Source organism: Caretta caretta, chromosome 2 (assembly GCF_965140235.1).
Source record: "Caretta caretta isolate rCarCar2 chromosome 2, rCarCar1.hap1, whole genome shotgun sequence".
In the NCBI taxonomy this organism is placed as follows: Eukaryota; Metazoa; Chordata; order Testudines; family Cheloniidae; genus Caretta; species Caretta caretta.
This window is the reverse complement of record NC_134207.1, coordinates 98,042,801-98,065,549: the sequence shown is the minus strand read 5'-3', so window position 1 is coordinate 98,065,549 and position 22,749 is coordinate 98,042,801. Positions and strand designations below refer to the sequence as shown.

The 22,749-nt window shown below is 41.2% G+C and overlaps 1 protein-coding gene across 4 annotated transcripts in view; it reads right to left on the bottom strand.

Moving 5' to 3' along the window:
• SOCS6 (suppressor of cytokine signaling 6) overlaps positions 1 to 21,851 on the bottom strand; it is a 35,332-nt gene extending 13,481 nt beyond the window's left edge. Inside the window, exon 1 of one of the 4 annotated variants that reach the window (XM_048840148.2) lies at positions 21,764 to 21,851. The gene's annotated coding sequence lies outside the window, so the exon portion shown is untranslated. Of the gene's footprint in view, positions 1 to 21,225; positions 21,292 to 21,363; positions 21,470 to 21,763 lie in introns of those variants that run through there. The other 3 variants (XM_048840146.2, XM_048840147.2, XM_048840149.2) reach the window with 3 other exon arrangements.
• Positions 21,852 to 22,749: the final 898 nt, after the last annotated feature.

The window sequence follows — 22,749 nt, the reverse complement described above, 5'->3', positions numbered from 1 at the left end:
TAGCCTTGGATCTGAAAGCATCTTAATACAAATGCATAGTTACCTAAAGTTGTGTACTTAATTATCATAGGTAACGTGCCACTGATTTTTAATGCCGAATGTGCTATTGATTTGAAAAGGGAATTATGCTTATAGAAGAAACTGACATGACATAGCCCCAATTTACTAAGAAATATGTTCATTTAAACTTTGCACTCCACATTAAAGCCACAGCCACTTAATTTATTTTTATTCTGTATGGAGTCACACATTTTTGTTCTGTATGGATTTCCAATACATCATTTAAATTTTTTTAATCCTAAACAATATATTAAAAGCTTGCATCTAACTGAGTCACATTTCTTTACTGATGAGGCACAACCACATCAGGTTTCAATGCCTGGAACTAAAAGATTCACAATAGTTTAAATATTTGAATAATTCAGATTTCTTTTCAAATTGAGTACTCAAAATTTACCTTAAAATGAATACCTCTGTGATCTGAGAAGCTGTGTCAAAGTATTATGGAATACTTGAAAAAGGCTGGGGCAAATATAAGTACAGTTATTTTTATACATATCAATTGTTAAGGAATGGTTCTTTAAAAGCTAACAATAGTGTATTTTACTTAACACCTCTTAACTTCCATTGGTAAGTTGCACCTTCAGCAATATGTTAAGAGACGAAGCTGTCTAATGAGATTTTCCCACCATCCACCCTCAACACTTCAAACAGTACTGTAACAGGGCCTCCTCGGTCCTGCTTCTGTCTCAGTCGACAAAGCACGAAGAGACCCTTGTACTGGTTCAACACCCTGTGCAGTTTATTTACAATTGAGTGCCACCAAACCTAGCACCTTTACAAGCAGGGGGAAAGCAATCTCTGTCTCCCCCTCACTGCCATTGATCGGGAACAGCGAACCGTGGCCACTGGGAGCTGCGGGCGGCCAAGCCTGCGGATTACCCAGATGGGCTGCATGCAACCCGCAGGCTGCTCACCACTGGGCTAATGGTTTATTTAGCCTTTCTGCCCTGCCCCACCCACAAATTAGGCACAGGTCTGCATCATCAGCTCCAATCTTCTATGCCTGATTGGTGCCGCTGTGAACAGGGTTTCATACTTAGCACTCTATAACAAGTACCTAAAATGTTTAATGTAGAGAGTAATGTCCATGTCCATACTAGACGCTACAAAATAAAAAATTCCAGGTGGGGAAGATTATACACAGCAATCTTCAGTTTGTTCACTGTGTCACAAGCACATTGGAGACACTGCTATGTTTTCTTTTTACTAAACTTGGACTAAATTCCTAGGTCAAAGGTGAAAAATTCTGCTTTCAATTAAGCCATTTTAATCTGAATACTTCTTTATGTTGATGCTCTGAAACTTTCTGAAAACAAAGAAACACAACAGACCTGTTTGGGACTGGCCTCAGCACTGTTTTAAATTGTACCAAAGCCCATCCTATCTCCTTCTTGCTTTTCTTTGGAGATCTGCTGCTCAGCATGGGCCTCGTAGCTCAGCATAAGAAGCGCACAAACACTCTTTCATATGCGAGATGGAGAGACGTCAAAGCAGTTCTGAGGCCCTTATGGACTGGTGATTTAGATAATTCACCACATCTTACACTTTCACAGTTTAACAGTAATTCAGGCCCTTTTTTCTCTAACAATAAATGAAGACCTATGCCCTGAACATTCATTATTATGCACCAAGCATTTAAACCTTCCAAACTTTTATAAAATAACTAACAAAGGAAAAAAGTTTTCTGCCTCACATGGGTCTAACAAAGTCCCTTTTCCCAATGGCAAAAAAAAAAAAAAACACACATTCAGGTACAGCATACTCTTCTCTGGCTTCAAACACAAAATAGCTAGTCACATCTGTTCTACAATTCTTTTTACCAGAGATGCATAAAGCATAAGTGGAAAAACTGCCCATCAGTAATAATGCTTTATCAGCAGCACATACAGCAAATCTGCTAACCATTATCAATCAGAATAGCAGAATAGTAAGGTAGTAAAGTTAATCTTTGCGAATAGAAAAGTAGGAGGAAAACCGCATTATTAAAAAACCCTTGTGTATGAAAAGTTTCTGCATCACTAACAGTGCAATCAGTTGTACACAAAATGACAACAGAATGCAAAACCATTTAAGCTGATGCCAGAGTGCAGAGTTGGGACCTGACGATTGGCCCTACCTTCAGGCAGCATCACATTGCTTGTTAGTGTTTTGCCTCCTATTAGGAGGCCAATCTGTAGCCAGATCCAACACTTCTACCAGGCAACTGGACTGGCCAGCAAGCAGCTGAAAATGCAAACCTGCAATGGGCTGAAACAGACCCTTTCCCTACTTCACTCAACACTGGCTGCAGGGACTCCCATATCTTTCCACATCTGTCTGGTTACAGTTCAAAGTAATATCTAGATTTCTTTTTTCTTTGTATGTGAAGTTTTGAATTTTTTCACACAACTGTTAGCTGAGTTGTGCAGGTATTCTGCTTTTGTGTGGCTTGGGTAGGTGGCAATGACTACAAATTTATATCTAAGTTTGATAGTCAGCACATTGTCGCAGCAGTGAGCTGGTGAATGTCCTTCAGCCCCCTGGCAAAAGAACGAAGGGGACACTCAGATATGATGGGTTTCAGAGTAACAGCCGTGCTAGTCTGTATTCGCAAAAAGAAAAGGAGTATTTGTGGCACCTTAGAGACTAACCAATTTATTTGAGCATGAGCTTTCGTGAGCTACAACTCACTTCATCGGATGCATCAGATATGATGTTGTTTGTTTGTGCCTGGTATGGACTCTTAAGTATGAGTCAGGTTCCATTTTCATTTCTTATTGTTTCACAGGACTGCAACTTTGGGCAGTACGTCCTGGCAGCAAGGGTTAAACTTTAGCATCTAGGTGATAATTAGATTTATAGGGAGGTTGTGTTTGGGAAAGATTAGGCTTTAATCCACCTTCCCATCCAGATGAGGATTATAGATACAGGAAGTTGAGTTCTCCTTGAATGTGGCGCTCTCATACAGTAAAGTACAAGACACTGTGCTTAAGACTGGAATTCTTCAGTTCTACTGAGCCCTGAGGAAGCGGGGATGCTCAAAATATAAGAAGAAGAAGTTGGGAAGTTCTAAGATTCTGTTGCTCCCCTCCCCACCCTTTTTTTTACTGCTGTTAGGACAATGTTTCCTTTAGGTATTATCTTATTAAAGCTGTTTTTAAAAAAGTTACAGACACTTGGCTAGAATTACTTACATGGTGTCTTTCTTCATAACTAAGGGCAGGGAGCAATGTACTTTTAAAATATATTTTATTACAATGTAATAAAGGGTCCTACACATTTATGTAATGAAAATGAAAGGGAGAATAGGAAAGATATTTGTAAAACCATAAAAGGACCTATCTTTCTCTAAATTAGGAACGTCTCTGCAAAAAGAAAACACAAAGAAGTATCAACAAATCCTTTTAGTCCTGGAGAGCTGGAACACTTGTTGAAAAGGGCATAACCCAATCAGTTGTCCACATGAAAGTACTGCCTAAGAATTTTAGACAACAGAGTTTGTCTGTGAAATCCCGATGCATTTCAAAAAGTAATTTTAAAAACACAGTAGAACTGTTTAAGGTGTGCACTGAAAGGCTAGAAGCAATAAAATAAAGCACCTTCTCAAAGAAATTTCCTGGTCAGCATCAGTCTAATCATTCTTTTCCTAATATGACTCCAATAACATCACCTCCAGCAGCAGTTTTCAAGCCTTTCCCTAAAAAGGGAAAGAAAACTGGCTGTAGAATAAAAGCAAGTGAATGCTCGTACACCATTAAAATGCTATTCCAGTTTTCATGTTGGTACAGCAGTTAGTTTTTATTTTGTACTGTACTGCTTTTGATTAATATTTCTGTAACAAATAAACACAGTAACATTTTTCATGGTTCCCGAGTTGAAATATGCAGCAATCTCAGAGAACACAAGTGCACATAATGTGTAGCCAACTCAACAAGACAGCACCAAACTCATACCATGAATGATATCTAAAAGAACAACCTCCACTCCAATGGCCACATAAAAAATTGAATATGGTCAAATTCCTGCACTGATTTCCAATTATTGCTGGCTATGGAATGAAAACCAGTGCCATAAGAAAAAACAATCCACAGAACACACTCTACTAAGACTTTTTTATATTTTTTAATTTGTATGTACTATTTGTATGTGGAGATACGCATTTTTATTGCTCAATTTTTGTAAATTGTATTTTTCCATTTCTTAATACTTGACAAAAGTAACAATCCATGTTCACAAATTGATGTAGTTTGTAATGAACAGACTGATATATGCATTATTCCTAACCAAATATAGCTCTAAAGGGGTAGTGCAGCAGAACCTCCACTTAGACAACAAGTTGTAAGAAGAGATGGTGATGTCAAAATCAAAACTGAAGCAAGCAGAGCTGTAACTAGGCATTTTAGCACCTTGGGCAAGCAAGCATATTTGTGCCCCTTTCCAGGTTTTTTTTAGATGATATGAGTTAGGATATTATAGAGTAATGATAATGCATTTATTTTTGCGTATCAGTACAGTATGTAGCCAATAAAAGCTACTGTATGATTCTTTTAGGTGCCATATTCATTTTCACATAATCCTTTAACATCCCTATAGTATCCTCCCTACGCCTAAGTGTGGACACAGAAGAAAGTATATGGCTGTGGTGACTGTGAAATCTGATTATGGTGTGCTTCAGTGTGAGACAATGCTAATGCCAGGGTTACAGTGGCTAGATGGAGATATCACTGAGGTGATGGCCCTGGTCCCATAGAGAAGGGTTTCGGGAACAGACTGCTAGGTCACAGCGCAGAGTACTACAAGCACAGGTCACAGTGGACATGCTTCTTCACCAGTGCATATCTCACCAGCACCCTCCAATCCAGATCTGCACGCAGTGCAGATTTCTCTATTGGTCTCTTCACCTGTACAGTAAATGGCCTGTATTTTTATCTGTCTGGGCAAAACTGAAAATTGTCCCAAGCCCAGAATTAGAGGCCTTTTAAAAGCAAAGCCAAGGTGCATTCACCACTGTGAGCCAGTCTGCCCTGAAGATGTCAATTCCCTGATGTGCGAGTGCACCTTGCTGACCAGTTAATGGTGCATTATAACAATGGATCAGAGGGAGGCTCTTTATTCTTTTCTCTGCAATAATGACTAAATTAGGCTGTGGCAGCACGAAGTAAGGGTAGGTCACAGTAACAGGAAAACACAGCTTGAGGAAGAAGCACAGCGGTGTTTTACCTCTACTGAGTGTTGACTAAAAAGACATGTGTTACTTTTGCAAGGTTTACTTTCTTTGGCTACATCTACACCTGCACTTTTGTTGGTAAAAATTCTGTCAGTCAGAGCTGTGAAAGTAAAACAGTAGCCGCCTAAAGTAAAATAGTTAACACAGCAATTCCGTCTGATAAGATGCATGCAAGTGAGCATACTCTTTTTTAAAACTGCAGTTTATTAGATTTTTAAGCACAAACATAAACAATAGGTTTAAAACTTCCCAGATATTTACCTAACATCTGGAATGGTACTGAATAATTAACAGCAGATTCGCAGTGGCCAGCTGCTCACCCACCGGGGAGAAATGGTGTCAGGAAAAATGTCTTTTAAAATGGCTTCAGAGGACTGCTTTCCAGTACATTTTATTAGATTTTTTTTTATAACTAACTTTTATAAAACATATAGGTCATAATAACCCTTACTGCATTATTACTTTTTAAATTTTTATAGACTTTTAATATTAAAAGCATCTAGACTTAAGGATTTTTAACCACCAAGGTTTTTAGTTTCAACTGTTTGCTTGTTTGTTCCCTCCCCCCATTCTAATTAGCAGAAACTGCCAGCTAAATATAACCTTACTTCTAAAAGTCTGTCTCTAAATTAAATCTTAATTATGTGGTGTTTTATTTTAATAATTTTGGGTGGCTAAATTCACATAAATATGATTAAAATTAACTTAATTATATTTTGAGGTATACACACCCCTTAAATCCAGGGAAACACCCTGACTGACATAAATTTCACCAACAAAAACGCCAGTGTGGCCAGCACTATGTCAGCAGGCAACACTCTTCCACCCACTTACCAGGGGTGGCTTAATTATGCCAACCTCCTGTCGGCATAGAGCAGCTACACAGGAGACCTTATAGCGGCACAGCTGTAACGGTACAGCTGTGCCACTGTAAAGTCTGTAGTGTAGACATTGCCTTTGTTTCTACTGTTGCTTCCTCTTGCTGTAAATCACAAGCAGCCCAGGACTCGTCTGAACACCTCCTCCTAAACATGGAAGTACCTCTGCTCTCCACCCCCCATTTTAGCAAACACAACATGTGGCTCATCCTATCCGGGTGACTGTTACCCTGTTGTTACCCCCTCTGCTCCTCCCTGTGCCGGGGTTGTGCCCCCTGCCACCATCTGGCAATGCCTCATGCCTGGGCTGAACACCAGCTCCTCCCCCTGCAAATTTTGCTCCTCGCCCCCTCTCCTGCCCCTGCCTCCAGCTTTGAAACACACACCCAACACAGTCAATTTCCACTCCCTGCTCAGACCCTGCCCATCACCCTCCTCCCCCCGATTTGCCTCCTTTAACCCTTTTTAATCCCCAGTGAGGGCAGCAGCTTCAGCAGATGTTACTGAGAAATGAGCATGCTCAGTAGGAGTAAGCCAGCGCTCAGTGCCCTGCCTGTCTGCCGCCCTGCCAGAGTCCTAGTGCCAGGGAACCTGCGGGGATGAGGGGACCTGAGAACCCTAGGCTCTAGCTGGACGCTTCTGGGCCTAATCGTGGGGGTGGGTGCAGGGGCTGACACCACTAGACCTGATCCTGTGCGCTGCCCCACTTTTGAGCCTCCAGCGGCTCTGTGCCCTGTGCGGCGGCTGTCCCACTCTAGTTACGGCCCTGGAAGCAACAGTGTGAGAATGGTCCACAATGTCATGCTACTGTGAAGAGAACACAAGGCTGCCATTGCTCCTCACCACTTGAAGACTGAACTTGATGCCAGAGAGGTGAGAAAGATACTGTACGTTTTTTATGTTGCTTCTCTCCCTCAGTTAAAAGCTGCTGAATTGTGTTTAAAAAATAATCATGCATTGCCTGGCCAGGGCGTACAACCTGAAAATTAAAATTTGCCTTCTGTTTCAGTTTTCTTGCAACTGCCACCAAACAATACTTGTGTCTTATGCTGTACTTTGAGAAAGCACAGAAATCATTAGTCATGTCGATACCTCAAAGTATGTTATGGGGTCTTACTAGCGAAGAGGAGAGAAAGGAGGAATTTAACTATGGTACAGCTAAGGTGAGCTGTCATGTATCATTTATAAGAAAATCAAGACAGAAAACCAGCTTTCATTTTCAACTGCCGCTTGGACATCCTACTCAGGAAAGCTAACACAAGACTTGTAACAAGTGCAAGTTGACAACCTGATCATTACACAGTAAGTGGTTCAGTTTCACTTTCCCAGACTTGATTTTTAATCATCTGACAGGCAATGATTTCCCTAACCTGTTGTATACAGAGATGAGTTAGGCCCTGATACTACAAATGGTTCCATTGGGTGTAGAGGTTCATCCCCATACCACCAGTTGCAAGTTCAGAACCTTAATTAGTTCATCCCCAGACACCCTTAATGAAACCAGATTCCATACATTGTAGTGGCTTGTTTTTTATTTATTTGAGTGATGCATTCAGTCTTGATAATTATGGTTAATGTTTCAGACAAAACAATGAGACTGTTCACAGAAATAAAGTTACTCACATTCTAAATGTTTACAAGATCAGTTCTTAATGTAATGAACTGTGAACCTAGAACTGCATCCACATAGATGGACTTCTATGAGCATGCAGAGGCCCAATGAAGTTAACAGAGCTCCACGTGCAGTCAAGGATCGGTAGTAACAGGGACTGAATTCACAGGTTCTGCATAGAGAAATAAATTATTCTGAAAATGTCAGAAAAAATATGGTCTTTGTAGCAGTATCCCAACAAAATCAATACAGAGGAGAAATTATGTTTTTCTTCATGCACTATTCAAAAGCTTTGATAGCTGTTATCTACTAAAATAACCAAAGCAAAACATACAGAATGAAGTTACAAGGAATGATTCATTCAATTTAGGTTGTAGCTACACAGACCATGCAAACACTGATACTTATGTTGCACATGTGTGTCACTGTCCAAGAGACCGAAACAAGTTTGCAAACTGACACCTGAGGGCAACTATAGTCAGAATGTGTTAAAAAGGAAGAGAAAAAAATATATGTACAATATAGCTTCCCAGGTGTGTAGATTACATTCAGATTCTATAATCAGAGGATTTGTATTTTATTTATTTTAATTAGAGCTTATTTTCTCCTATCATACTTTCTGGAAGGACCTGACAGAATTGAACCCCAATCTACTGCTGCAGAGATTTTGTATACAAATACCTACCTACCTACCTGACTGCCTCAGTTCCTGCTGATTAATTATGGCGGCACCTGTGACTCCTCAAATTAACCACAGATTGGCTGTCTTTAGACTCCAGCTAGTCTAGTGTCGGGAAATAGCTGATAGATTCCATCTGATGAAGATGAAATGAAGAAACTACAGTTCTCAGCACTTCTACAACTCCTCCTTCAGTTAAATGCTTCTACTTTTAGAAACAGGAGACAAAAAGGAGAAACACTAAAACAAAGTTTGTCTTTCATTATAAGACACTAGTCTCTCTTCCCAACTTAAAATAAGATGCAGCCATACTTCAATATTTAGTTAAATCCTTCAATAAGTAAATGAAAATTAAGTGGATTTGCTTGTGCCTTTATGAGGACAACAAGCCTGTTGCCTTGATAAAAAAGGAAAGTAAAAGATCTTTCATACCCATCTGTATAACACTCACACGCAAAACAGGAATTTTAAACACAGAAGAAGTAGAAGCTGATAAGAAACATTCCTCAGATTTGTAGAGAAAAATAAAAAGGAGATCCAATCTAGGAATTTTTCCACAAAATGACCAAAAGGATGGCAAGAAAACCTGTTGCCTACCATTATCTAAAAATATTTGTCATCTTAAAGTAAGGCAAAGGTTAAGAAAAGTTATAAACTTGGATAGAGAACAACACCTACTTAAAGATTCAGACCATTGTTTTACTACGTGAAACGAGGTGTTACCCACTGTCTCTAGGTTAATTGAAAACACCAAAAGAGTAGAAACACTAAGGGCTTGTCTACACTTACTGGGGGGTCGACTCACGGTGATCGATGCATTGGTGGTCGATTTAGCAGGTCTAGTAAAGACACACTAAATCAACCGCAGATCACTCTCCCGTTGACTCCTGTACTCCACCTGAATGAGAAGCACAAGGGGAGTCGACGGGAAAGTGTCTCCTGTCGACATAGTGCACAAAATTAAACAAACCTACCAAAGGACATAAAAGGCAAGAAGAAGAGATTCTTTAAATACATTAGGAAGTCCCCAACTTAATCAGTAACTGGTTAAAAGACAGGAAACAAAGGGTAGGCATAAATGGTCAGTTTTCAGAATGGAGACAGGTAAATAGCAGTGTCCCCCAGGAATCTGTACTGGGACCAGAGCTGTTCAACGTATTCATAAATGATCTGGAAAAAGGAGTAAATAGTGAGGTGGCAAAGTCTGAGGATGACACAAAATTACTCAAGATAGTTAAGTCCAAAACAGAATGGGAGGAGTTACAAAGGATCTCACAAAACTAGGTGAATGGGCAACGAAATGGAGGATGAAATTCTACGTTGATAAATTCAAAGTAACGCATATTGGAAAACATAATCCCAACTATACATATAAAATGGGGTCTAAATTAGCTGTTGCCACTCAAGAAAGAGATCTTGGAATTATTGTGAATAGTTCTCTGAAAACATCCACTCAATTTGCAGGAGCAGTCAAAAAAACTAACAATGTTAGGAACTACTGCAAAAGGGATAGATAAGACAGTAAATATCATAATGCCACTATATAAATCCATGGTACTTTGATATCTGGAAATTGTTAAACAATAAATTTGTAAGCAGCTGAAGGTAAGACAAGAAGTAATGGGACTAATCTGCAGCAGCGGATATTTAGGTAAAATACTGGGGAAAACTTCCTAACTATCCTTATACTTAAGCTCTGGAGTAGGCTTCCAAGAGAGGTTCTGAAATCCCCATCTCTGAAGGTTTTTACAAACCAGCTGGACAAACAACAGTCAGGGATGGTTTAAGTTTACTTGGTTCTGCCTTGGCAAAGGGTTCTGGACTTGATGATTTCTCGAGGACACTTTCAGCCCTACATTTCTATGATACTATGAAAACTGTGTTAAAAAACACCATAACCATTAAAAATATCACAAAAAATAAGGAAACATAACTAAAGGTTTCAATGCCCCATATATTTCTATTCCTTGTTTTCCTTGTTAAGCATCTAATTTAATATAACTGTCTCATTAAATGTATATAATAAAATAACCAAGTTGTGCAACACAGCTATATGAATGATCCATGTAGGAAAACCATTGTGCCTGTGTGGAAAGTCTTATTAACATCCATAGGACTCTGTGAAGACAGATCCTTACAGGGGTCTGCCCAAACAATCAGACTGCAAGATCAGGAGTTTAGCTACACAACAGTAAGGGCTACAGTTAAAATTCATGAATATAGCATAAGGGCCTCAGTGATTTTAACTATGCCATCTTTACATTGCATTAACACATTTTTTTTTGCATGCAATAGTCCTACGGGCTCAATCTTGAATAAATCTGTGTGCTTAACTTTAAGCACATGAATAGTCTTAAAGCCACTCAAATGCTTAAAGTTAAGCATGTGCATAAGTCTTAGCAAGATCAGGGTCTAAGACTGTAATACAATTGAGGGTGGTAAACTTCAAAATGTGGTCAAGTGCTTTTTCCTGGTGGAGTTACAGCCTTACCCACTACATATTTTTATTTATATATAACCAGTAAAAACTATATGGATCTGAGAACCCCTGATAATATTTTAGTAAAGGGAAATCATGCCTCACCAATCTACTAGAATTCTTTGAGGGGGTCAACAAGCATGTGGACAAGGGGGATCCAGTAGATATAGTGTATTTATATTTTCAGAAAGCCTTTGGCAAGGTCCCTCACCAAAGGCTCTTAAGCAAAGTAAGCAGTCATGGGATAAGAGGGAAGATTCTCTCATGGATTGGTAACTGGTTAAAAGATAGCGTATGAATAAACAGTCAGTTTTCAGAATGGAGAGAGGTAAATAGTGGTGTCCCCCAGGGGTCTGTACTGGGCCCAGTGCTATTTAACATATTCATAAATGATCTGAAAAAAGGGGTAAACAGTGAGGTGGCAAAATTTGGAGACGATACAAAACTACTCAAGATACTTAGTCCCAGGCAGACTACGAAGAGCTACAAAAGGATCTCTCAGAACTGGGTGACTGGGCAACAAAATGGCAGATAGAAAAGGAATACTTCATCGGATGCTCTGATGAAGCGATCTGTAGCTCACGAAAGCTTATGCTCAAATAAATTTGTTAGTCTCTAAGGTGCCACAAGTACTCCTTTTCTTTTTGCGGATACAGACTAACACGGCTGCTACTCTGAAACCTGCCAAAATGGCAGATGAAATTCAAAGTTGATAAATGCAAAGTAATGCACATTGGAAATCATAACCCCAACTATACATATAAAATGATGGGGTCTAAATTAGCTGTTACCGCTCAAGAAAGAGATCTTGGAGTCATTGTGGATAGTTCTCTGAAAAGATCCACACACTGCAGCAGCAGTCAAAAAAGCGAACAGAATGTTGGGAATCATTAAGAAAGGGATAGATAATAAGACAGAAAATATCATATTGCCTCTATACAAATCCCTGGTACGCCCACATCTTCAATACTGTGTGCAGATGTGGTCGCCCCGTCTCAAAAAAGATATATTGGAATCAGAAAAGGTTCAGAAAAGGACAATAAAAATGATTATGGGTATGGAACGGCTTCCATATGAGGAGAGATGAATAAGACTGGGACTTTTCAGCTTGGAAAAGAGACGACTAAAGGGGGATATGATAGAGGTCTATAAAATCATGGAGAAAGTAAATAAGGAAGTGTTATTTACTCCTTCTCATAACACAAGAACTAGGGGCCACCAAATTAAATTAATAGGCAGCAGGTTTAAAACAAAAGGAAGTATTTTTTTACACAACACACAGTCAACCTGTGGAACTCCTTGCCAGAGGATGTTCTGAAGCCAAGACTATAACAGGGTTCAAAAAATAACTAGATAAATTCATGGAGGATAGGTCAATCAATGGCTATTAGCCAGGATGGGCAGGGCTGGTGACCCTAGCGTCTGTTTGCGAGAAGCTGGGAACGGGTGACAGGGCATGGATCACTTGATGATTCCCTGTTCTGTTCATTCCCTCTGGGGCACCTGGCATTGGCCACTGTTGGAAGACAGGATGCTGGGCTATATGGACCTTTGGTCTGACCCAGTATGGCTGTTCTTATGTTTAAAATATACAAATATAAAATAAAGAAAACTCCTGCAGTCATCCCTCAACCAACAATGTTCCAGAAATAAGAAAAGAATAAAAGTATTTTAAGGCCTTTATTAGATCAGCACAATTACAAGTACTCCCACTCATGAGATTTAAGCTCTCCCACAAAAACCAGGAAGAAGTGGGAGGCCTTCTAGGGAGCCCTAAAGGTCAACAGATTCAAGCTATTTTGCAACAAAAGGGAAACTGAGTTCCGAACTCAACGGACTCTCATGATACATATCCTGCCAGGAGCTTTTACATATAAGGGACACGAGCTCAGCTACTCCCACTGACCACAGCTAAGGCAGTATGGCCTGGAGAGAGAGATATTCTCAGATAGGCAAATCCCATTCCATTTTTGGAGTACAATTTTTAAAAAAAACCTCATTCCCCAGTGTGCCTCTTAACAACTATTCATACTCTTGCTGTACCTCAAATCCATTTGACCTAAATGTCACTTTTTCCTTGTTCATCCATCTTGTCGTCCATTCATTCCACCTCTCCTAATTTGACAGATTACTTTTAACAACTGTAAAGTATGTAAAAGACAGATTTCTAATATTGAAAGAGATGGTAAAATCTTGTTAGGGCAGAAAAAAAAAACCACACTCAGCCAAGGAAAGAACTAGCTAATGTCTGTCTTGGAAATATAGCCCTACTCCAGAGCACTTGCCAACGATATCAAGTCTGGAGGGAAGGCTCTCCAGTTAGTGGGAATAAAGCAAGAAAGCAGGCTTCAGAGTTGGACTGCTCTATCAGAAGAATCTTCAGTCTGAGTAACCAGAAAGAGGGTGGGTTTTGATCCTACTCAAGGACTGTGCTTTAGTGTGTGGAAAGTCATCTACTCAACACACTCCTACAAACTTCTATTATTCACATACAACATTAAACATGAACATCACTCAAAGTAATTAAGAATAATTCAATTAGAGAAAAACAAAAAAGTTCAAGTTGCAAAACTAAGTCTGTTTGGAGGATCTCTAGCAGCAGCTTTGTGGGCCGGAACAGCAAACAATGTATAATTTTAAAGAATCAGATCATCTTCAGCTAGTGGTAAAAAAGGTAGTAACTTTGGTTGCATCCTAAACCATAAAATCCATCAGTTGATCTAGATACCTATGCACCGCCACTGCCACTCTGCCCCCCCAAATAATCACCCTAAGGGCATGGCTACACTGGAAACTTCGAAGTGTTGTTGCGGGAACACTCCCGCAGCAGTGCTTTCAAGTGCGAGCCTGGTGGCACGCGAGCGCTGGGAGAGAGCTCTCCCAACGCTCCTGGTAATCCACCTCCACGAGGGGATTAGCTCCCAGCGCTCGGAGCCTGTTTACACTAGCGCTTTAAAGCGCTCTGACTTGCTGCACTCAGGGGGTGATTTTTCACCCCCTGAGCCAGCAAGTTAGAGCGCTATAAAATGTAAGTGTAGCCAAGCTCTAAGATGTGAGCATTTACTCCCTATGCAAGCCCTCTGACTGATGAGCTTCTTGCAGCATCATGTGACAAAAAATGGAACTTTAGCTTTTTACTGTGTATTGTGTTGGGGGCAGGAAGAAGATTACACACATACATGGTTTTGATAGTAATATTAGTTTCCAGTGACACTGTCATTTTCCAATGTTTGTATTTTTGTAACAACACTTAGAAAACATACTGAAACATCTATTATTCACACCTGCAACGTCAAAGGCAAAGTGGATCTCATCCAAAATTACTTTATAACAGGTCACAATAAATAACCATCACTGTGACAAGAACATAAACACTGTAATAAACCTGAAGTTTTCTAAAACTGTCTGACCACTACATTTAACAGATTACAGAAACAAAGGAAGTTAAATCAAAATACATAATCTGTATAAAGTTATTAGGGAAGCAATATTCAGAGGGCAGTGTTACAGCAAACAAATCGGTTCACTGTGCATCCCAAACTGGGTGATACTTAGACATTTCACAATTGTTTTTATATTCCTTCAGAGAAAGTTAAATATTGTATCTGTTAAATGGATCAAAAATCCTTACAAAACAAATAACTGAAAATCTAATTTAATTTGCAGGATCACTCTGTAATAAAAATGTGAAAGCCACTTAGGAACAACTTTTTAGACTTTACATAACAAATGCTTTGCCCATATAGCTATACCAGCAGAGCCTCCTGCTGTAGATGCAGCTTATGCCAACAGGAGTTTTTCTACAGGTACAGTAATACCACCTCCCCAAATGACATTATTTATGCCAACAGAAGCATACTTCTATTGGCATAGTTGTGTCTACACTGGGGTTTTAGCCAGCATAGCTATGTCAGCTGGGGGATGTTGGTTTTATTCACACTGTTGATTGACATAGCTATGCCAACCAAACTTTGTAGTCTAAACTTGGCCTTACATAAAATGTGGCTACATCCTTGCCCTTACATCCTTTACCCAGTTGGCTTGGGTAAAGGGTCAGAAAATGGTGGTGAATGGTTAAGAACCAACAGGAATTTGTAGAGGTGCTGAGCACTCACGAATCCTGTTGAAGTCACCTAGAATTACAGGTGCTCAGCAGCTTTGTAGTGGGGATGAAAACATATCACTCTTATTTAGGTGCTTAACTTGAATTTAGGAGCCTAACTGCAGACAGTCAGGTTTGCAACTGTTAGCCTGTTGATTTTGTTGAGTTTCCACCCCACCCCACCACCACCAGTGTAATTCTATCACCTAATAAAAGACAACATAACTGGCAGGAAGAATGTTCTAATCTAACACACAATGGCTAGCAGTGAGTGATGCCCTCCCCAGAAATTTCCAGAAGTTATGTCCTCCCCCTTATCCTGGTGAGAGCAGAGGAATTCTCTTTATTCCCAAAGATAGAACCAGCTGCTGCACAGCACTCTCAGGCTGTTCAGCAGCAGTCAATGGGTCCCTCTTCACAGCAGAAGCAGCACTAGAGAATTGCTTAAAGTCACCTTTTTTTTTTTTTTTGAGCAAAAATAATGGTATGTAGGAGCATTAAATGTACAAAAGCAAACAATATTGCTGTATCATGTTTACCTCAGCATTTGTAATGACAGGCAAATAGCAGATCAGCAGCAACTAACAGTGGAGGAATATTTTAAATGACGTTGATTGCATTGAGTTACTTAAAAGCAAGTCTCCCCTCCCTACTCTCTTTTATTGCTCAGGACTGTAAACCTTGCTTCTGCTTTAATTTCACCCCAAATGCCTGAATAGCAATATATGATGTAGTCAGACAAGTTCACCAGTAATGCTAACACAGTCCTAAATCAACCCAGAAAAGCCAGAATCCTGGGTTTAAATTGCATGGAGTTGTATACACTTGTAATCTTTCGGAATGGTGTATAGCCACACAGCCTTTCTAACACTCAGCTGCTCTAGGGATTTCCACCCCTCCATGAAACAAGGTATTTCCATCCAAGTATAATGAACAATTCCATAACAACAGAATTGTGAAAAATACAGCACCTGGAATTCACTGGATTGTAGGCAATTTTGTAAAAATTCTTTAGAACATATGCCATAGAAAAAGAAGGATTTCATGTTACCAGAATAAAGTAATATTTTGGATTACATACTGTACTGAGTCTCTTGGAGGCACAATACAGAATGTGCAGACCAGGGAGAGGTGATGGGGAAAAGGTGGCTTTAAATGGCATTGGGTATACATTAGTGATACCGGGGGCTGTTCTAATTCACAGTAATCTCTTGATGTCTAATCCCACAGCCCAGAATCGCCCATATGTGCTATGGCCCTTAGTGCAGGGCTTGCAAGAATGCCAACATAGGTTATGTCTGCACAGAAGTAATTCTCCCCAGGGCCCCTTGCAGCACATTTCTATCCTCTGTATCACTACAGTGACAAATAGGCACCTGATCAAGAGGCATAATCTGTCCCTTTTTTATTTTCCAGAATTTAAGCCTAGTTCTCAGGATTAAATTATTAGATCAGACTGTGCATAATGTGCTGTCTCATGATACATCATGTTGCACTTTAGTATTATTGCACAGATTGTCCTCTTTTTGCAGCATTGGTGAATCTACACGTAAGGCAGAGTGTATCTATACACCACAAAATCAGAAAAATATTGACAGACTGGAGAGTATAGCAAGACAAGCAACTAAAAGGGGGAAGAAAAAGACTGACGGGACTGATTTCTAAATAAAGATTACAAGAACAGGAGCAGAAAACAAATTGGTAGGAATGAAATGTTAGCAGATACCTGAAAAAGCAAGCATTAAGAGTACTGGGACAAAATTAAACCCAGGATTCACAGTTGAAATATCAGGAAGATGGTTCTAGTAGTAAGCTCTATTAAACTGTGAAATAATCATTCAAATAAAATAGTGGAATTAATCTAGTCACTTACAACTGGACAAAGCACTAGAGACATCTAGTAAGATACTCCCTCAGGTATAGGATTGTATTAGCAAACTTATCTAATAGAATTTAAACATGGAATCTGACATCCACCAATTTTGCAGAAAGCAAAATCCTAAAAATACAGCACTTAGTATGTGTTCTATGCATTTTCAAAATTATAGCTCTGATCTCATGCTTGGATATGCACAGGTAGATAGATCCCTATACTCACAGGGAGACCCCACTGATTTCAATTAGACTCTGAATTATAAGGGTTTGACTAAGTGGATCCAACAGCAGGATCAGGGTGTAAGATACTGAAACATACAGAGATAGCATCAAAAACACTTAAGTCTGAAAATTTTGTCTGCTACTGTTAAAAGTTAAGACATAGTATTAGAGAAATATTTTGCTATTTCCCCCCTTTCTTTATTTTCTCTGTTTGACAACCACTTTGTGTATAGGCAGATTTCACTCTTTGTGGGTCTTTCATACACAGCAACAGGGAAGAAAGACTTTTAAAAAGTGTGACTGTAAAAACACCAAAATGCCAGGGAAACGAAGTAGGTGAGATAACCTAATTTATTCAGTTAACAAAATAAAGTTGTCTCTGACATTTTAAGCTTCCTTTAAGAAATCCAAAACTATGGGGAAAATGAGGTTATACTGATTTTGGATGTTTTTATCAAAATTAAGCTGTTAAAAATTCTAATGTGTTTTTTTTTTAAATTCCCATCACTTGTCCAATTTACTTAGTTAAAAGTTTCAGTTCAAACATTCCAATTACTGTGAGAGAGAATATGAAACCAGTGATAAGAATGGCCCCAATACCCTGCTCTCTACCTGCAGTTAAATTGGATGCATATGTTTTTGAATGGCATAAAGCTGCCTTATTTAAACATGGTTAATGAATATTCCAATATAAACACTAGACATAACTTGTCCTACTCATAATTTTACTATGCGCTCTAAAATATAACCATATGTCATTTGTCACCTGAAATTACTTACATGACATATGCCCAAGTTTTCTTTTAAGGATCTTTATTGCCTGATGCTACTATAAATTTGTTGAGCTTTGTTACTGAAACTGCAGCCCTCGGTGAGTAACAACTCAAATATGTCTTCTGATGTTTGCTATATATTCCCGGACACACACACACACAACCTACCAAGCCTACATTAAAATGGAAATCAGTTGAGATTACCTCTCAGTAATTTAAGGGTAAGAATCATTACAGGAATGTCGCAATTATTTCAAACAAACAATATAAACCCAGGAAATTCAAAGTTCAGGTTAAACTTAAAAGAAACCCAAACATGTTGCTGTATGGAAATGTACAGTTAAGACCCCCAAAATAATCTCAATTCTGCCCTGTGATCATCATGCCACAGCCATACAATTATGATCAATGCATTTTAGTGTTTGTGGTCCTGGATTACATTAAACTGATTTTTAGATTCCCTCCCCCACCATGTGGTTTGAGGTGTGCTTGAACTGCTCCCTCTAGCACTGCTGCCTCAGGACCATAGTGCAGCAAGGCAGCACCACCAGAGGAGCTGAAACAGACATCTGCACACACAGACTGGTTGAGTCTTCACCCTCCCCTTCCATCCCACCACTCTCCTCCTCTGCACTCCTCCCCTTCCACTCAGACACCTGAAAGCAGCACTGTGGGGAGAGAAGGAAAATGGCAGGGGCTATAAACAGGAATGTCTCTGCACTTCTACCTCAGTTTCCCCAGCAGTGCTGCCCCCAGTGGAATCAACACAACAGTGCCATGAGGAGCCTTTCAAATACTGATGCACAAGTTAGGATAACCATAGAAATTTAAAGGAGCAGTGATAGTTGGGACCAAGTAATCTATCTATGATCATTCTTAACATGAGTTCAGTCTCTTTTATGCCACTGTCTCATTGCACAAGCACAACTGTAGCATGCAAATTAGTTATAGAGGAAGGATGATTGGTTGAGTGACCTCAGCTGTCAGTCTGGCTCTGTCTATAACAATTAGAAATAATAACTTAGTAAATTTGCAATTTAATTTATTTAAATGTAGCCTTTACACAGAATTGAAATGAGTGAACTATATGGAAAATCTGAAGAGTGCATATTCTGCTAAAATAATTCAGGACAAAAAAAAGGTTTGCTGCTAAGGGTTGAGCTACACTGGGAACGTACAACAGCATAGCTATGACTCTCAAGGGTGTGAAAAATCCACGTCCCCTGAGGAACGCAGCTGTGCTGTCCTAACTCCCAGTGTAGACAGAGCTACGTCAACAGAAGAATTCTTCCATTGACAGAGGTACAGCCTTTCGGGAAAGCGGATTAACTACAATGAAAGGAGACCCTCCCCGCCCCATCACTATAGTGAGCGTCTACACCAGTGTTTCTCAACCTATTTACCACTGTGGGCCGAAAAGGCGGCCTACAATGTGTGATGTGGGCCGCATCCAATACTACCTGTATGGCCTGAGAATGTCACATGGGCTAGAGCTGTGGGCTGACTGGGCCACAAGCAGCCCATGGGCCACAGATTGAGAACCACCGGTCTACAGTAAAATACTACAGCAGTGTCACTGTAGCATTTTAAGAGTAAACATACCCTAAGTGCTAAACTTCTTCAAGGGCTCACTTAATTTGAACTCTAAAATAAATCTTAGTTTAATTCTCAGAAATTATTGTATGGGGAGTGTTTGCTGTGTACTGCATATCTTAAAGAGGCTGAATATCTGCTTTAAGGGAAAACAACTAAATTTTGACTATGGAACTGTGACCATACTTCCACAATTTTATTATGAAATATGTAATAAAACAAGGAACCTCATTAGTGAATTGCGTAAGAGAAACGAAACATTTTAAAAAGCATTATGAAAGTTAAAGCAGATATCTTTTGTTTTAATTCATAATTTGCCTTCAGTTTATCAAACATAAATGCATATTTTCTTGTGTAATTGCTTTACTAAAAATTATCTATTAAAAAATTAATGACTACTTGTACTTATTCTCCAACAATCTTCCAGAAAAATTTAAGACCCCTAGCCAAGCAAAATAAATTATTTAATGACCACTATGAAGCTTCCACATGATCTATACAATCTAAGGACATGTTTATTAATATGAACCAACAGTACTACCACTCTTCAACTCTCCAGAAGAGGTGTACACATAGTGTTGTACAACTACCTCTGGGCTATAACTCCCTAAGAAGCAGGGAGGCATGGTAGGGGGCATATGTATGTGATTTGGGGCAACATAAGTGGAAACATATTTGACAGCTAGAAAAGAGGTGTTGAGGCAGGTTAGTGGAAAAGATGCAGAGTAACTGGAAGTCTGGTAGTGACACTTTGCCAGATGCAAGTGAAGTGTTTACAGCTGCCGTCCGCCTCACCCAGACAGTGTGATCTGCTCTGCACCAGTGTTTGCATCCCAGAATCATGGAAGCCCAATTTAAATTTTAAAACCAAAAATAATGGAATCACAGAAGCTCAACTAGGAGCTTCCCAGCTTAAAGCTCCAACAACTTTGGCAGCTTTGTTGATTTTTGGCAACTTTGGTGTTTTGTTTTGTTTTTAAGTAATCAACTAACCAGAGGCAAAGACTAGGCTGTAGTTTGTCTGTTTCTGATGGAGAAAAAAACTGTTTGGGGTGAGAAGGCTGGGGTGCATGGGTGGGTCCAGTTGTTTCAAAATCTCTCCTCTCCCTCTCTCACACAGCAGCATATTATTTCTGCCCCTACTTACTCCTGGGTGAGAGAAGATTTATCAGATTTATATAATGCAATAATAACAGTGTGACATTTAGATTTTAACCTTCTCCTGAGCCTCTGAGGCAGAGGCCAAAGGGGTTAACCACAACACTAGCACTGGGCACCTGGCCTGCAGGGAACTTGGTTGGAGAGCGACTCTGCCAGCTCTCTTATTTCTGAGAGCGGGAAGGGGGCTACACACGGATAAAATCCAGCTGCCTGCTGCCCTCAGCACTGGGATTTGGAGAGGGAGGTGGGCAGAGGGAGACCCCTTCCTGCACCGGCCTTTGTGGGGTTGGGTTTTTTGTTGTTGTTGTCAAACTCAGATCCAGCCCCCCCCGGCCCGGAATTTTGGGGGGGTCACGGACAGACCCAGCCCCCTTCCTGCTCTGGGATTTGGGGGCGGGGGTATCTCTGCGGCCCTGTCCCGGGCGCCGCTCGCTCCCCGGCAGGCCGCGCCGCGGCCCCGGTCCCTCCGCGAGGCCTGGCGCCGCCGCTGGTGCGGGGAGGGAAGCGAACAAAGGCAGAGCGCGGCCCGGGCCGCAGCCCGCAGGGGCCGGGGCGGAGGTGCCCGCTGCCAGGGGAGCTCACCCAGCCCAGGCCGCCGCGTCCCGTTGCTGCTCCAGGCCGCTGCCGGCACCGCGGCCCAGCTTCGCGGGCGGCACCGGGGCCGGGCCGACCCCCCACCACCGCGGCTGCTCCCCGGCCGGGCCGCGCAGCGGGACTCACCGAGAAGGAGCCGCCGTCGCTGCGGGCCCGGCTCCGACTCCACCAGGCTCCCTCGCCGCCGCCTCCCTGCTCCTGCTGCCGCCGCTTCCTCCTCCCCCTCCTTCCTCCTCCTCCTCCTCCCCCCGGGCCTCGGAGGGGCGTAAGGGGGCAGCCAGCCCGCAGCACCCGCCACCAGCAGCCACAGCGACGGGACCGGCCGGCTCGGCCACACGCACGGCTCGGCCGCCGCCTCCGGCTCAGTCCTGCCAGCCGCTCATCTCAGCCCTGCCTCCTCCCGGCTGCCCTGCCCTCCGCCAGCCACCCGCCTGCCCTCACCGCCCTGCGGGGGAAGAGGCCGTCAAACCCCTTCCCTGGCCCGCCTGGCCCCCTCTCTCCGCTCGCTGGCGCTCGGCTCACTCACTCCGTTCCACTTCTTCCATGCCCCTTGCTGGCCGCTCTCTGCCCTTGGGTTTCCTCCCTCCCTCTGCAGCTCCCGCAGCAGCGTCGCCAAATCGTCCCTCACGGAGCATGATGCCAGAGCAGCGACAGAAAGGGCCAGGGCTGGCCGAGGATGCACATGGCTGCGTTGGGATATTTACAGGGGGGACCGAAAGTGAACAGCAGAAGTGCAGCTTGTATCCCCCACTAGAACATTCCTCATTTGCACTTGTTCATTAAGGGAAGTCCTTTTGTTATCCAGTAACTTCCTTTCCTCCTCAATGGTCCGCTTTTGGAACCCTCGCCTTTGTATAAGTTTATAAATAAGGCGTATAAAGTGCACGTTTATGATGCTGTCAGAATTCCAAAATGGGTACAGCTTCACAGTTTACCTTCAGATGAATGCCTGGCTCACACCCCCATCCTTGCAAGATGCTCAGTTCTCTTAACTCTTAGGAATTGAACGGAAGCTGCAAAATACTCAGTAGCAACCTCCTGCCTCTGCTCTGTTTATGCCAGATCCTACAAGGTGCTGCTGAGAATTGTAATTTCTGTGGGAGTTAAATATTCTCAACACTTCACAATATTGTGTCCCCTAGGATTTGTATCTTCTTTTCTATTCTCCATTTCATCTTCTCCTCTCTTATAGCCTGACTCGGCCTTGAAATTGTCATTTTTAAAAGGCCATTTTTATCTTTAAATTTTGCTTCAAAGAGTGCCTGTGGGAGTGTGCAACCACAACAGCTGTTAAGCTTTTTTAATGTAAATGAAATGCTAATCAAGATCAATACATACATAAAAAATCCCTGATTTAGCCTTTTTGGCAAAAAGTGACCAGAAAGAATAAAACTGATTGAAATCTGTGGGCAGCAAGCAGCTTGAAACTTTTAAAAATATTTACCAAGTGATGAAACCTTTGACCTTTTGAGTAATATCAGTGCTATGAAATATGGCTTTCCTTCACTTCCT